Source organism: Lygodium microphyllum, chromosome 14 (genome assembly GCF_053477565.2).
Source record: "Lygodium microphyllum isolate KBCC chromosome 14, Lygodium_microphyllum_v1.1.10, whole genome shotgun sequence".
In the NCBI taxonomy this organism is placed as follows: domain Eukaryota; kingdom Viridiplantae; phylum Streptophyta; class Polypodiopsida; order Schizaeales; family Lygodiaceae; genus Lygodium; species Lygodium microphyllum.
In genome coordinates, this window is record NC_141148.1 from 28,518,105 (window position 1) to 28,535,692 (window position 17,588).

Genomic DNA, 17,588 nt, shown 5'->3' on the forward strand with positions numbered 1-17,588 from the left:
ATGAGCATCAATGACTACCACATGAAGGTGAAGAAGATTGCAGATGCACTTGCTTCCATTGGGTCGCCAGTGGAAGATGATGATTTAGTTTCTGTGACCTTGAATGGTCTAGGAAAGGATTATGCGCAGTTTCGGACATCCATTTCCGTCCGTGAAAGATTTCCTGATTTTGAGGAGTTGATTGCTCTTCTAATTTCTGAGGAGCAGAGAAATGGTGGTGCATCTTCTTCAGGAGGAACTTCAAAAGAAGCTGTCTTCTACTCAAATGCTGGAAGAGGTAGAGGCAGAGGTAGAGGAGGCTGATTTGGAGGCCGTGGCAGAAATCAGAATATGCAGCAAACTCAAGAAAACCAGTCCTATGGAGGAGGACGTGGTAACTCTAGAGGCAGGGGGAGCCAAAGAGGTCGTGGTGGATGGCAAAGAGGCCAAAATGCAAACAGTAATGTTGAATGCTACTACTGTGGTAAAATGGGTCATATGGCTAAAGACTACTATAAAAAGCAGAATGACATCATGAATGGAAAACTGCAACAAGGGAATTATGCATCTTCTAGTAGACAGGGTGATGACAGAAATGAGCATCTGTTTATGGTGCAGCACATGAACAATTCTGTGACAAGTGCAGAAGAAAGCAATGATGTATGGTCTGTTGACTCAGGTGCATCAAACCACATGACAGGTCATGCAGAATGGATGGAGGATGCAAGGAAAATGGAAAAACCAGGATTTGTGGAGACTGGTGATGATACTGCACATCCTATTGTGCAGATTGGAAAAATTCCCTTGTCTATGCAGGATGGGAAAAAGAAATACCTGTCCGATGTAAAATACCTGTCCGATGTATTTCATGTCCCGAATATCACCAAGAATCTGGTTTCTGTTGGTCAAATGGTTGAACAGGGCGTGCAGGTCATATTTAATCCTCATGGATGCTTTGTTGAGGATATGAAAAATAAAGGTCGCTTGATAGCAAAAGGAAAGAAGAAGGGCAGAATGTTTACATTGGATGCAGACATGTCTGAATTGAGTGCAGCAATGTTTGCACATGGGACCGGTGTAGTTGCAGATATTGATATCTGGCATAAACGCATTGGTCATGTTAATGTACATCGACTTAAATCAATGCAGGCCCAAAATATTGTTGCAGGTTTGCCGAAATTCAAGGTTGCAGAAATGCATAAGGTATGTGAAGCCTGTCAGTTTGGAAAACACGCAAGGAAACCATTTCCTAGACATGTTCAAGAGAGTAAGAAGCCATTGGAATTAATCCACTCTGATGTGTGGACAACTAAAGCTGCATCTCTTGGAGGCTGTCATTATTTTGTCAGTTTTATTGATGACTATAGCAGAAAAGTTTGGGTGTATTTTATGAAAAAGAAAAGTGAAGTTTTTGGGCATTTCAAAACTCTTAAAGCGATGGTTGAAAAAGAAACAGGCCTGCAGATAAAATGCTTAAGGTCAGATGGAGGGGGAGAGTACCTCTCAAATGAGTTTGCAAGGTTCCTGCAGGAGCATGGCATAAAGCAGCAATATTCATGCAGTCATACCCCACAACAAAATGGAATTGCAGAAAGAAAAAACACGCATATTGGAGAGGTATCTCGTGCCATGCTCAATGAAAAAGACTTGCCAGATTTTTATTGGGCTGAAGCAGTTGCTACAGCAGTCTACATAATGAACAGGACTCCCACTGCAGCAATACATGGAATGACTCCAGAGGAGAGGTATACTGGTAGGAAACCAGATATTTCTCATTTGAAAATTTTTGGTTGCATTGCCTATGTACATGTGCCAGATGAGTTGAGATCCAAGTTGGATCCAAAAGCTGAGAAGTGCATCTTTATTGGTTACTCTCTGCAGCAAAAAGGGTATAGATGCTATAACCCTTCTACTCGTAAGTTTACAGTGAGCGGAGATGTTGTTTTTTATGAGATGAGTAGCTGGTATAAACCAGTAAATGTGATTGATGATGTAGATGCACAAAATGGTAATGCTGCACAGAATTCACAGCAGCAGTCACAAAATATTAGTGGACCTGGAGCGTCCTCTAGCAGTGGTTCACATTCTTCGCCATGGACAGGCAGATTGAGATCAGGAGAATCTTCTCAAAGTAATGCAGATAGTGGTATGCAGGTATCACGAAAAGGAAAAGAGAAGGTTGATCAGCCCATGTTTGATGTGAATGCAGGTCACTCTTATGTGGATGGTGAATCCAGTGGCTCAGAACAGAGCATTGATGATGAGTTGGGTATTCCTTCTATTGTTACACCTGGAGTAAGGAAGACCAAGGATGTTTTGAGAGCACCTGGGAGTGAACCTACTTTGCGCAGGTCTACGAGAGCTAGGTATCCTGTGGATAGGCTGAAATATGATGGATTTACAGCCATTCACTATACATATATGGTCAAGGTGATACAGGAACCAGAACCCACTTCTTTTGAGCAAGCCATGGGAAAAGAAAAATGGGAGAAAGCCATGGATGAAGAAATGGATGCCTTGGAAGCAAATGCTACATGGGAATTGGTACCTTTGTCTAAAGGTAAAAATGCAATTGGCTGTAAGTGGGTTTATAAGGTGAAGCACAATGCAGATGGTTCTGTGAACAGATACAAGGCAAGATTAGTAGTCAAGGGGTATGCACAAACATATGGCATTGACTATGAAGAAACATTCAGTCCAGTTGCAAGGATGGCAACTGTAAGAGCAATCATTGCTATGGCTGCATCAAAGGGATGGTCTTTACATCAGATGGATGTAAAGAATGCCTTCTTGCATGGTGATTTGCAAGAAGAGGTCTATATGGAGCAGCCACCAGGTTATGTGCATGCTGTTCATCCTGAGTTTGTTTGCAGGTTGAAGAAAGCCTTGTATGGCTTGAAGCAAGCACCTAGAGCATGGTCTGACAAGATAGGACAATATCTTGTCACTATTGGCTTTCAGATTTCCAAGGCAGATCTCTCACTTTATGTGAGAAAAACAGAGAAAGGTATTATGCTAGTCATTTATGTTGATGATTTGATTATGACAGGTGACAGTGATGAAGATATCCTTCATGTGAAAATGCTATTGAAGCAGAAGTTTGAGATGAAGGATTTGGGAGAGCTGCGTTATTTCTTGGGCATTGAGGTGATTAGATCACCAAGTGGGATACAGCTCTTGCAGAGGCAGTATGGATTAGACATGCTGTCCAAATATGGGATGACAGGCTGTAAGCCTATTTCAGTTCCTTTGGAGCAGAATGTGAAGCTGAGCACAGATGTAGGTGAGCTTCTAGAAGACCCTACTATGTACAGACGCATAGTAGGAAGTTTGATTTATATGACTATTACCAGGCCAGATTTGAGCTATGCTGTTGGATTGGTAAGTCAGTTTATGTAGGCTCCAAGGAAACCACATTTGGATGCGGCTAGACGCATACTCAGGTATGTGAAGTCCACATTGCAGTATGGACTATTTTATGAGACTGGGGTTCAGATACAGTTGCATGGATACACTGATGCTGATTGGGCTGGTAGTATTTCTGATAGACGATCTACCAGTGGATATGTGTTCTCTTTTGGGAGTGCTGCAGTCACTTGGAGCAGCAAGAAACAGCCTACAGTTGCCTTGTCGAGCACAGAGGCTGAGTACAGGGGTGCAGCAATGGCTGCATGTGAGGTAGCTTGGTTGCATAAGCTACTTTATGATATGCATCAGTCTACAGATGGACCAGTTGTCATTTATTGTGACAACATGAGTAGTATACACTTGGCAAATAACCCAGTCTATCATGCTAGAACAAAGCACATTGAGGTGCATTATCACTATGTGCGAGAGAGGGTTTTACTAGGTCTTATTGATCTAGTTTATGTCAGCACAGAGGATCATGTAGCTGACATATTCACGAAGGCATTGGGCGCAGAGAAGCTACGCAAGTTCAGAGACCTGCTTGGTGTGCAGGAATTGGGATTGAGCTCGAGGGGGAGTGTTGAGATATCGAGCTCCACTCGTGATACGCCAGGGTGACCGTTGTGTATTTATGTCACCGACTTGTCAGTTGCAGACGCGGTTGGCACACCGCCCATGAATAATAGCTACATGATAGCTATCCTTATCTACTCTAGTTCGTGGCTCAGTTAGTATGCCACCTTAGTTAGTTGAGTTTGGTTTGAGACCCATATCTAGGGTTCTTCTATTTCTTTGTACTTGAGTTCTTTTGGCTTACACAACTAAGAAGAGAAAAAACTGTTTTCAGCCTCCACCCTTGTGTGTCTTCCCCCATTGTGCAAGCAAGAAAGCTTCAAGCGAGACTCCTTCCTTCTCTCCCACAATCTTGACAATTGAAAGATAACTTCTTTATTTAATAGAAAATTCTTTAAAAAGTGGTCACCTTCTACCCATACAGAAGAATCACACAATGGCCTTTATTTCTCCAACATTTTCACCCCTATTTAGTATCGAGGTCTCAGGAAATGCATAGTGAGTCACGCAAGAGTTTAGATGGTTCCTAGGAGTCTAAGAGTTTACTAGCCAACCCCCCCCCCCCCCCTTGGGCACCCTCAACTCCTCCTGCTAAAGGATTCCCCTATGGAGACGACCTCTCGCCATTAGGTTTGGTCCAAAACTCTCTAAGACAGCAATTTGTCCCCCCTTGGAAAAGGGACCTGCAACTAGCCATGGGGGAGGTCTAGTGCACTTTTCTTTTTATCCTCTTGTAAACTTAGCATATTAGGATTTTCAATTATTCAATCAATTTTCTAAGTGCATCAAGTTAAACTTGTAAGCATTGCTACAAGTACAAGAAATTTCCTACAAGCAATATTCCTAACAAATAGAGAGGCAATTGAGCAAGATCTTAACGTAGACGCAATCCTTTCCAACTCAACTCTCTTTTAACTCTTGGATTTTTCATAGTTCCCTTTTGGATCTGACTTTTCTAAGTTCCCTTTTAAAACTTTAATTAATCTTCCTTCTTTAGGTCTTTTCTTTAGTTATCGTTGGTCTTTGTTTGCACTCTTTAACCCTTGTTAAGGATTGGTCACTTGACCGCATTAAGAATCTAGAGTTTATTCTAAATTATGGGAATATATCGGCTCTTGGAATTAGTAATGGAATTTTATTCCTTAAGAAGTACTCTTAATTGATAATTTTTTATCATCTACTTTAATTGTCCTAATTTCTTTAAATATTAAAAAAGTTATATTTTTTATAATTGTAAGTATTAAGAGATTTTTTAAATATTTAAGAAGTTAAATTCAAAGAGAAATATCCTTGATAAAAATTTTCATCTTCCCCTATATTCACATAATTTGTAAAAGCTAAAATAATTATTCTTAATGTAATTTTTACTTGTCCTAACGCTTACATAAGAATTATTCTTAATGCATTTTTTCACCCTTTCCTACATTTGCACAATTCATAAATGCAAAAAGAATTATTTTAATGTAAATTTTCATCTTTTTCTACATTCATACAATTAATAAATGCAAAATGAATTATTGTTAATGCAATTTTCATATTTCTATATGTTTACATAATTTATAAATGCAAAAAAAAAATGATGTGATTGTTTGTTCAAAAGTAACTTAAGATCATTTACTCAATGTAATGTATTCTACCTTTGAATTATTGAACTCCAATTTAATAGCCTTTACATGTTTTAACATTTCCTTTTATTATAATTTCTTTACCAAACTAGCTTCTTTATTTATGTTTCTAGGTGTGTATTATATGAATGTTAATTTATGAAGGAACTTGGTCTTGTGTCCCGTGTGTGATGGTATGTCGACCACATTCGTGACCACATTGGTAGCTCCCACGCTCCTCACTCCAAAATACTACCTCATTGGGGCCATTGCAAGAAGACATCCATGACACTAGCTCCAAGCTTTAATGGTCTTGAACTTTTAAATTGCGTGGTGGCTCCTTACAAGATTGAGACTTTGCTAGGAGTGGAAGGACTTGCATTTGGGTATGAAGGAAAAGAAGGTAGATGAGACCTTTGCCAACTAGAGTGGTGCTCCTCTTTGTGATTAAAGATGATCCCCTCTTGCTCCTTTGTCGCACTCCCTCTCTTTCTTCACTGTCTTCCTTCTCTATCCTCCTCTTCTTTTCATCTACTCCTTTCTTTCTTATTTCTCTCCTCTTCTTTTCCTCCTCTTCTCTTCTCCACGACTTCTTCTTTATCACCTCCTCTCTTCCCTTTCTCTTTCTCTCCTTCTTTTCTCTTCTTCTCCACCTATCTACTTCTCCTCTTCTCTTTTTTTTCACTATTTTCTTCTCCAGCTACTCGCCTCGCCTCTCTTCTTCTTCTCTTCCCTTCTCTTCTATTCCTCCTCCTCTTCTCTTCTCTTCTCTTCTCTTCTCTTCTCTTCTCTTCTCTTCTTCTTCACCTCCTGTACTCTCTCTCTCTCTCTCTCTCTCTCTCTCTCTCTCTCTCTCTCTCTCTCTCTCTCTCTCTCTCTCTCTCTCTCTCTCTCTCTCTCTCTCTCTCTCTCTCTCTCTCTCTCTCTCTGTGTGTGTGTGTGTGTGTGTGTGTGTGTGTGTGTGTGTGTGTGTGTGTGTGTGTGTGTGTGTGTGTGTGTGTGTGTGTGTGTGTGTGTGTGTGTGTGTGTGTGTGTGTGTGTGTGTGTGTGTGTGTGTGTGTGTGTGTGTGTGTGTGTGTGTGTGTGTGTGTGTGTGTGTGTGTGTGTGTGTGTGTGTGTGTGTGTGTGCAACAGCTAGCAGTAAAATAATAGCATTAGACTAATGCCAAAGATAAGGCTAGCTTTTAAAGCTTTAGCCTATCAAGATTATTAAGGTATCACATATCTTGAATTTTCAAATCTCTAGGTGCAATCTGCAATGTGTTTTTTGGTGATGGTAATGAGGGTGATGATCGTGAGGAGAATTAGTGAAATTTCCAAGAGGGTGGGTCACGTTTTCATCAATATTTTTTGCATCTTCCTTTTCAAAAATGTCTTATAAGGTTTTTTTTCAACCTTTGAAATCCATTTCCCCCCTTAATCCCCCTTCATGTGCAACTATCGGTCCATTATATCCTTTCCCCCTTAGAGGAATCTAGATGTCCTGATCTCAAAGTTAGGGATAGGTTGGATTGCAAGATTTATAGGATAGAGCTCTTCATGTTTTCACCGTGCTGCATTGAAGTCCAAGATTACAAGGACAAGGTAAAATAGTTATGTTATGTAGCTTTGTCCTAGTCCTTTATTAAGAAAGAAACTGGGGATGCTGTTTACATAGGGTATCCTCATCCATCCAAGTGGCATCCTGCTCAAGATAGCCTTTCCATTGGATATTTCTTGATGGTCTTTTTTCTAAGGTTGTGTTATCTTACTTCCATTATTCTATCAGGTTGAAGCTCAAGGATTCCTTGGCTTAACGTTACAACTTATTGATAATCAAGAACATGATCAAGATTGGACACATAACCTTTTACAAGGCTAACATGAGATACGTTATGAACTTTCTGGTGTTCAGGATGTTGTATCTTATAAGCTTTGAGTTGAGAAGAATATATGGCCTACAATATCTAGTGCTTAGCTTCTTGAATTTCCCCAAGGATAAGGAACTCTTCTTAGGCTTAATACAATAAAAACCATATCTCCTTCCTTGAAGGTCCATTCTTGCCTTCCTAGATTGGTATATGCTTTTTGTTGATCCTTGGCGCAGTAGCTTGGATATCTTGTTTGATAGCCTTAACTTTCTCATCCATTTCTTCCAACATCTTCTTGGAAGCTTCTACCTTTAAGGTAGGGTCTTAAAATTTTAGTGGGGTCAAGCACTCTTGTCCATACAAAGCTTGAAATGGGGTCATCTAGATGCTTTGATGATAGGATGCATTGTAAACAAGCTCCACCAAAGGTAGGTATTGTATCAATTGCTTAGGCTCCTTGCAGCAGTATGTTCTAAGTATGTCTTCAATGACCTAGTTGGCTCGCTTAGTTTGCCCATCAATTTGAGGATGACAACAAACGGTGCTAGGGTACCAAATGGCCACAAATAAGCTTTTCCAAAAATGAGAAGTAAAGATCCTTTTAGGCAATCCATGTAGCCTAAAGATCTCCTTCACAAATATCCTTACAATATCTGAAGCCTTGTAGTTGGTTTTAATTGGCATAAGGTAAGCAACCTTAGTTAGCATATCCACAATAAGTAGGATTTCATTTTATCCTCCTTGGATACATGATAATCCAACTACAAAATCCATGATGATAAATTTTCACTTCACTTGTTTTATAGAATGTCATCTGGTTGTGGAGATTTCCTAGCATCTTAATGTGCTCAGCTTTGATCCATTGGCATCTCAGGCATTTAGTGACATATTTAAGCACATCTCATTTGAGATTTTCCTAATTGAATCTTTTTCTTACAATGTTGAAAGTTTTTGCATAGTATGGATGTCCTAAGAGAGGAGAATCATGGGCTTCCCAAAGTATCTTGTTCTTGAGGATTCGACTTCTTGGAATACACAATCTTGTCTTAAAGTAGATAAGTCCTTCTTTTATAGAGAAGTTCAAATACTTAAATTTGAACTTAGGGTTTTTCTCTTTGGATAGGGCTTCTTTTATTGTCTATTGGTACCTGGGGTATTCCTTGCTTCCTCAGCCATTTCTATGGTGGGATTATTAGATATTGACATCATTGCTATTATAGATCTTGACTTGGAGGAATCTTCTAGGATAAGGGCATTGAGAAATGGTTTGTGACTTAGGGCATCTGCAATGGTATTCTCCTTATCTAGCCTATACTTAATCTCGAAGTCATACTCCTGCAAGACTTTAATCCATCATTGTTACCACATGTTTAGATCGGGTTGAGTAAAGATCCATTTGGGACTTTTATAGTTGTTGACTAAAGTAAACTTGGTGCCAAGTAAATAGTCTCTCCATAGTTTGAGAGTATGAATTACAACAAGTAGCTCTAGATCATGGGTAGCATAGTTCTTCTCATGAATTTTCAACTTCCTAAAAGAGTAGGCTATCGAATGTCCCTCTTACATGAGCACATAGCCTAATGCAAGAGAGCTTGCATCGATGACAACTTCAAATTCTTGGTTCAAATCAAGTAGTTTTAGAATAGGAGCTATGGTCAACAAACTCTTTTTGAGCTTCTCAAAGCTAGACTATACAATGGGAGTCTATACAATGGCAATCTACTTCTTGAGGAAGTCAGTCAAGGAGGGTATGACAATCAATGCATAATCATTGAATAAAATCATGTACTATCCTATCAAGTAGCCCAAAAAACTTCTAACTTCCTTAACTATCATTGGGGGTGCCATTCGTGTACATCTATAACCTTGGCAGGGTCTACAAAAATCCCTTTGTCAAAGACTAAAAACCCAAGGTGCTCAGTCTGCCCCTTATAGAAGGCACATTTCTTCTTCTTGGCATAAAGCTTGTTCATCCTTGTTGTTTCAAGGACAACTCAAAGTTGTGATTCATGATCTTCATCCTTCTTTGAGTAGGTCAAGATATTGTTGAAGAAGACAAGAACAAAGTCATCAAGACAAGTCCAAAAAATGTCTTGCATCAACCTATTAAAGGTTGCGAGTGTATTGGTCAACCCAAAAGACATTACAATGATTTCATAATGGTCATACCTTGTTAAATGCATTTTTTGGAATGTCTTGTTCTTTGATTCTTATCTAATAATAGCATGATTGTAGATCATTATTTGAGAAGATTTTTGCACCTTGAAGATGGTCAAATAGTCCATCTATCCTTAGAATTGGATATTTGTTCTTGATCATCAGGTGGTTGGTCAATGGTAGTCAATGAAGAGATGGAGCGTCCCATCCTTCTTCTTTTGGAATAGCACTGAGGCTCCCCATTGTGAATTATTTGGTTTGATATATTCTTGGTCTAGAAGTTGCTAAGTTATTCTTTCAACTCAAAGGCTTCTAGAATGGACATACATCAACTTCTCTTGGTGGAGAAAGTTTGTAAAGAATGGGATTAGAGGGTCTTACATGGGGTTAACATGGGGTTAGCACATGCGAATACCCAGTTACACTGATGGGGTATTTAAGGTGTACAAGGACCTGATTAGGGTACCATTTGAAAAATACAAATATGTCTCCTCACCTTCACCTTTAGCTCCCATGGCTTCCCCTCTCTCTCTCCCCTCTTTCTCTCTCTTTCTCTCTCTTTTCATGTCTCTCTCTCTCTTTTCCTAGTCTTTCTCTCTCCTCTGCTCTCTTCTTATACAATGCAGGAGCAGTAAGCCAGTGATTATGACCAGCATCATGCCAATACCTATGCTCATGGACTTGCCACTCATCATATTTATGGTCAGCCTAGGATGTAAGGACACTATTGTAGTCATGTTGGACAGTCATCATGCAATCTTGGGTAGCATGTTTATGGGCAAAAAAATGGCCAAAGTTTTGGTAATAGTCAGCAGCAAATAGATGTACATGAGCAGCATGGCTATTATCACTATATACAGTATGGACAGCATGAGTATCATTATGAGCAGCAATCACATTGGTATGACCCTCCATATGGATAGCGTGAGCATTATGGTCATGGGCAGCCATCTATTGTACATGAGCAGCAAGATGACTATGAGCAGCATGTCAGAACTATTATTGAGATGACCAATGGTGATGAGCATGTGTGTAGATTGCTATTTAAGGCTAAATGCATTAGACACCTTACTAGTGATATGATACGAGAACTGCATGTTGCGGGCTTATGCTATCGATATGCTAAGCCGATATCTTGTGATCATCCATACAAATGTAGAGCAGAGAATCCAAAACTCCTATTTGTATTTGAATATCATTATGCCAAGGATAGGACAGATCTTGCTGAAGACCATTTTGATGTGGGTCCAAAGCAAGACGAACTTTCATTCAAGAAAGAAGATCATGTAGATCTTAAAGATCATTCTCATATTACGGATCAAGAAAACATGTCCTTTTAGGAGATCCTTCAGTCTGTACACATGTCACATATAAGGGTTGATGCAGTACACTTTTTAGCTTATGCAACCCCATGTGTTATGACAGCATCCAAGCGCAAACCGAGATTAATCATATGATGCTTATGGCAGACTCGATGCAACAACTAGTGGTACTGACCATTCTAGCTTTACTTGTGGATGGTAACCCAATGCATGGAAAGGATAACCACTTTCCATTTGACCCCAGTGGTAGTGCAGAGACCCACGCTTGCATGGATGACCTGTATGCTGGCGATGCTTACCATGCAGGTTATCCATTTGATCCTGGGGGTTGAAAAAAGCTCTATCTACATCAGCACTCCCCCGGTGCAGTCCCCTCACCTTGAGGCAGGAACCTTGACTAAAGGACAACTCAATTTGGGCCTATTTTGCAGTAGACAGCCATCTATTTTCGAACAGTTTTTGGTGTGCATTAATTGCACCCATGCATGACCTACCTCGGCTGAAAGTACATCAATGAGCTGCGTTTTGACATGCGAAATGTCTCATTTGGAGTTGCCCATGGCAAGTTATGATCAGTTTTCCACTGTAGGTTTGTTTCGAACAGCATGTTATCCAGTGTTATCCAGCCCTTCTTGTTTGGAATTGGTGCCTATCCTTGTACTAAGTTACCTTCTTCCCTCATGCTCACATTGCATACATTCTCATAGGCCACCGTTCCACAAGATTTCACCCCCCCCCCCACCCAGCCATACCAATACGTCCTCTTTTTGTTTTTGAGGGCAAAAACCTTCCGAGTCGGGATGGAATGTAAAGAATGGGATTAGAGGGTCTTACACGGGGTTAACATAGGGTTAGCACATGCAAATACCCGGTAAGGTGTACAAGGACCTGATTAGGGTACCATTTGAAAAATAAAAATCTATCTCCTCACCTTCACCTTCAGCTCCCATGGCTTTCCTTCTCTCTCTCCCCTCTTTCTCTCTCTTTTCTTATCTTTCTCTCTTCTCCTAGTCTTTCTCTCTCCTCTACTCTCTTCTTCTCTCTCTTCTGTAGTCTTCTTCCTTCTCTCTCTCTCTTTTAGGTCTCCTTCATGACAAAGTTATGTCAGCTCATAGGGAGTACATCTGCATATTCCTTTAGCCATGATGGATCAATTTCCTTTTCTTTCTCAATCTTATTAAGTTTGATTAGGTAAGGCATTCCTTTTCTTAGTTCCTTCATGATCTGAGAAGGTTCTTACTAGTTTTGAATTCTAGGGTTTCTAGCTTTGCCTTGAGTGGTTACTAACTCTCATTTTTAATCCAAAAATGTGACTTAACCTTTCCCGCAATGAATATGAGCATCATTGGGAATTAGCCAATTTATTCCTAACAAGCACTCATAAACTCCTAAATTCATAACTTTTGAACCCTATGTTGGAAAGCTTACCTCCTAAGTTAGATTTCACTCTTCTAGTTTATTGAGTAGAAATTGCACATTTTCCCTTTACCAATTCCACTAACAACTTATATGCAGGTTTAATGTTTATCTCTAGCCTCTTTGTACACTTTGGTGACATAAATTAGTGGGTGCTTTCACAATCAATCAAAATCTTAAAGATTTTATCTTGGTAGGTTGTTGATGTCTAGATTATTGAGAATTGTTGCCTGCCATATATTACATGCTTCGATAACATTCCCCACAAGCGACTGGGTCATGTCTCATTATTGATAGCAATATCCAAACTAGGACCACAGTTGAAGAAAATTTCTTCTTCATAAGCAAGATTTGCCAGTGAATCCACAAATTGATTCCAGTAACGTGGAATCAGCTGAAAAGACACTCTCTCAAACTCCTCAAGCAGGGTTATCGCAGTTCGATGATACATACAAAGGATGGAATTCTGCACTGTGTGTGTCCCATCTAGCTGATTCAAGATCAACTGGGAATCCCCTTTTACTAACAACCGCCAAATACCACCTTGTTTGGCAATGTGCAGTCCCATAATCAAGGCTTTATACTCCGACATATTGTTAGTGAATCCTACCCCGAGATAAGCAGCTAACTTCATCATAACTCTACGTTGGGGATCTTGGATTACTACTCCAACGCTCCCTTTTTTATTAGGGCCCCTGGATGCCCCGTCAAAATATAATGTGTATGTCCACAATGGGTTTACACAGCCTGCCATCACGAACTCCTCTACTCGTAATTATGATAGTCAAAATTTAACATGTTGAGAGGATGAACCGACGGCTCCATCCCACCTTCTTCATTAAACTCAACAGGGATACTTGTCAACATTCGTAAGCAATGATGGCAGAAGACTTTGATCTCCCACACAAAGGTTCCATCTTCTTGCTCAATCACTTTGTATCCTTTGCTCCACCAGATAAGTTTCCCCTGATGGTATCTCTGCCCATATATGGGTGCTCCAAATAAGGAATTAACCGCCCCATCAACCAGCTTAAAGCTCTTTTGCAGGTCTCAAATCAGCCCCATCATGGACCTGCAATGCATGTTCCCATATTAGCATATTTAGAAATAATAAGGTTTAATCTTATTAAGATTAACCTTATTTTTAAATTCCACTCCCTATAGATCAACTAGTAGAGCCGTAGACCTATTTTTCCCTATCCTAACAATCTTGTAGGGGCAATCCCATCTAGGTTCCAGCTTCCCTGGAAATAGCTCCCTACGCGCATCATAGTACAGAACTAATTGCCCTTTTTTAAAGGTACACCTCTTTGCTTTAAGGTCGTGCAACTGCTTCATCCGACGTTTAGCTACCTCCTGGTGTAATAAGCTCTGCAATTTCAGTTCATCCAGGTGGGCTATGGTCGTGAAACGTTCAAATAGTGCATCCTCATCTCCCAAAGAGTGATTAATTGCAAACCGTATGGTTGGCAACTCGATTTCGAGGGGTAACACACACTCTTCCCCATAAACTAATTTAAATGGAGTATGGCCAGAAGCTCGCTTGAACGTTGCATTATACGCCCATACTACCACATACAACTTCCTGTCCTAGTCTCGTTTCTTCTCCAATACTATTTTAGATAAGATACCCACAAGCTGCTTATTAGTACTTTTGACTTGCCCGTGGTCTTGCGGATTATAGGGGGTCATTTTATTGTTCTTGATTTTGCCCAGCTTCAGTCAAACTTTTGATCACTTTATTCAAAAAGTGGGTTCCACGATCTGACACTAGTTCCTTTGGTGGACCGAAACGGCAGATAATCTGCTCTAAAAGAAAACTTGCAGTCTCTTTTGCATTGTCCTGCCTCGTCGCCCGTGATTCTAACCATTTTGTAAAATAATCAGTTGCTACTATAATGTACCTATTTTGAGTAGTAGACGACGGGGTGATAAGACCCACAAAGTCAATGCCCCACTTCTCAAATGGAAGGATAGCCATAATAGGCGTAAGTGGGCATTTCCTATACTCTCTGCTGTCATGTCTTTGATAGGTATCACATCTCTTAACGTACTCAAAGGAATCTTAGAAGATGGACGGCCACCAATATCCAGCTCTTAAAGCTTTCTGTGCCGTCAATCGTCCAGCAAAGTGCCCTCCACATGCAGAGTCATGGCACTCTTCCAAGATGAAAGGAACCTCGTCAGGCATCACACATCGGCATCATCAACACCCTGCCGATATAGTGTTCCCGTGATCACGGAAAACTTCAAAGCCTGTTGTCTAATTTTTCTCTTTTCTAGTTTTGATAAACCAGCTGCATTCTCTCCTGTTGATAGATAATGCATGATAGCCGCATACCAAGATGGGATAGAAGCTGTATCAATTTTAAACATTTCTTCAATATCACTTCCTTCAGCCAAAGTATCTTTCAACTCCCCGAAATCCACAAGGCATTCCACAATACCCTGCAACCTCGGTGGCTTACTCTTAATCTCATAATCGAACTCCTGCAAAAAGTGATTAACCACTTTGCCAGACGATCAGGCGGTTGTAGCTTGTTCATAAGAAATCTAAGCCCTTCCGCCTTCGTATAGAAAACTACATTCTCATAGAGGATGTAGTGCCTGAATTTTTTAGTTGCAAAGTCCATTGCAACGCACAACTTCTCCATGTAGGCATAATTAATTTATGAAATGCCCAAATTTCGACTAGTAAAAGCTATCAGATGATACCACTTTTCCTCCCAGATTTGGGCGAAACAGCTAATACTATGCATGGTGGCTACTGAAAATATGTAAAATACCTCACCTCTTTTAGGTGCTTTTAAAACTGGTGCTTTTACTAGCTCATGTTTCACATCCTCAAAAGCTACCTTACAAGGGTCGCTCCATACAACTAGACAGCTAAAGGATAATAAGTTCATTAGTGGCAACGTTCTTTCTGCCAAGGCATTTATAAACCTCCAATAGTACCCTATCGATGACAAAAAGCTATGTACCTCTTTCGGAGTGCGTGGTGGACTCATAGTGACTATAACCTTGATCTTTTCAGGGTCAGTTGCTATCCCTACTGAATTGACCACATGGCCTGGCAATAGCCCATAAGGCACTCCAAAGGCACACTTCCGTGGATTAATAGCAATACAAAATTGTCTGCAGCGCTCAAAACACTTTCTTAAAATAATCAACATCCCTTCTTGCATAGTGGCTACCCCCAGGTCATCAATAAATACTTTCAACTCATCTGGGGAGATGTCACCAAAGGTCTTGTCTACTGTTTGTTGCCATGATCCACGTGCATTGCACAAACCAAAGGCCATCACATGGTACGCAAAAGTACCAAAGACAATAATGAAAGTCGTTTTCAACTTGTCCTCTTCTGCAATTGCCATCTGGTTGTATCTCGCAAAGCAATCCATAAATGAATATATTTCCCTACCCACTAATTGATCCAAAATATGGTCAATAAATGGCAACGGGTAGTAATCCTTAACCATCTGCTTATTCAGCTCTCTAAAATCTACACATAGTCGGATCTGGTTGTTTTCTTCTTCCTGATGACAATTGGTGAACACCATTCTGTGTGCTGTACAGGGAATATTAAACCAGCTTTCCGTAACTTCTGTAACTCCTCAAACAGCCTGTCCCTCAATTCAAAAGGCATACGTCTTACTTTCTGATGCACAGGATAACTGCGTTCTTTTATCGGAATAGTATGAACAGCCAGGCTAGGAGGAATGCCTCTCAGCTCATCATAACTCCAAGCAAAGATATCGTGGAATTCTTGAATCAAGGACACATAGTCCTCCCTTTCTGCTGAACTGAGCATGGAACCTAATTTAATTGGCCGCGAATCATTCAGCGTGCCAAGGTCCAACTCAATCACATCCGCATCTCTTATCCTGTCTTGCGGCTCTATTGGCTCATTCAGAGTTATCTGATAAATATCCTCTATAGTGGACCCCTCTTTAGATTCATCACTGGATGATGTCTCACTACCAGATGGATCATCTGTTATTTCTAATTCAGTAGAGGATAACGGAGCTCTCTCACTCTGAGGAGACTCAGGGTAAGCATCGACTATTACTCGATTAGCACCTCTACCTAGAACCACTCGATCGGCAGGTATATCGACTTGACAGTCTGTTCGTAAAATCCAAGGCCTGCCTAGCAAGACTCGATAGCTAGGACGTCTTGCAAATCTTATCACCCTAAAGTCCAAGAAGCATTCTACACTTGCAACTGTAATATGGACTTTAGTAACACAACCTTGTGGTTGCCTTAAACTATCATCAGCCATTCTAAGAAGGGTGGAGCTATCTTTTTGGATGCCCAGACCTAACCTCTCCATCAACTCTGAACTCATGATATTGACGAAGGACCCAGTGTCTACAATAGCATGCTCTACTAATATTCCATCCACATATGCTAGAACCCTAGGGCAATTCTTTTCAGCATGATCAAACCAATGTTCCCCTACTCGTGCTATGCCCAAAGGTTCTACAATGTACCCAATATGCAAGATCTTCTTGAATTCCTTGCGTACTCCTGGAGATAATTTAATCAACTATAAGAGGTTTACATTTGGTTTGACTTCGCAAAGGGAACTTGCTAAATCAAAATCATAATAGGTAGCCAAAGCTCTCTTTTCACACCAAACCATTCTTTCTTTTGGTCTCGGGACCGGCTTTGGTGCTTCTTTTTTAGCTCTTGCCTTCTTTCTTTGCACTTCCTCATCCTTCTTAGGATCGACTTTTTTGTCAACAGGCCTTAGAGGTCCCCCTTCCATGCCAAGTTTCAGGACTTGCGTCCCCTTATCCCCTTGCTTAGGGTTTCCCTCAACCGGTTTTACATTGTCTTTATCAACCTCTTTAGCCTTTTGGCCTCTTGTCACGGCTCATAGGTTAGAGGTTTCAATGTCATTGACATGTATAGCCTCAATAAGGCTGACTCCATTGCCTTGTGGCAACTCTTCTATAGTGATCTTTCTCCTTTGCAGTATTTATCTTGGTCCATCATTTTGTTGCAGGTTATCGCTTTGCACTCTATGATTAATTGGACCTGGCTGTTTACTCCGTTGTTGGAGGGAACTAATCTTACTCCAACAGGTAGCGGCTAAGTGGCCCGAATTCCCACAAATATCACATTTAACATTTGGAAAATTTCTAGGGAAATGTTGTCCGCCACACCACTTAAGCTGAATCTTGAGGGACCACCCTCTTCAGGGTGTCGACTTCCTATTAGATTCTGCTGCTTCTTCAAAAAATTGACATCAATAGCTATTTGCTGATATTGTT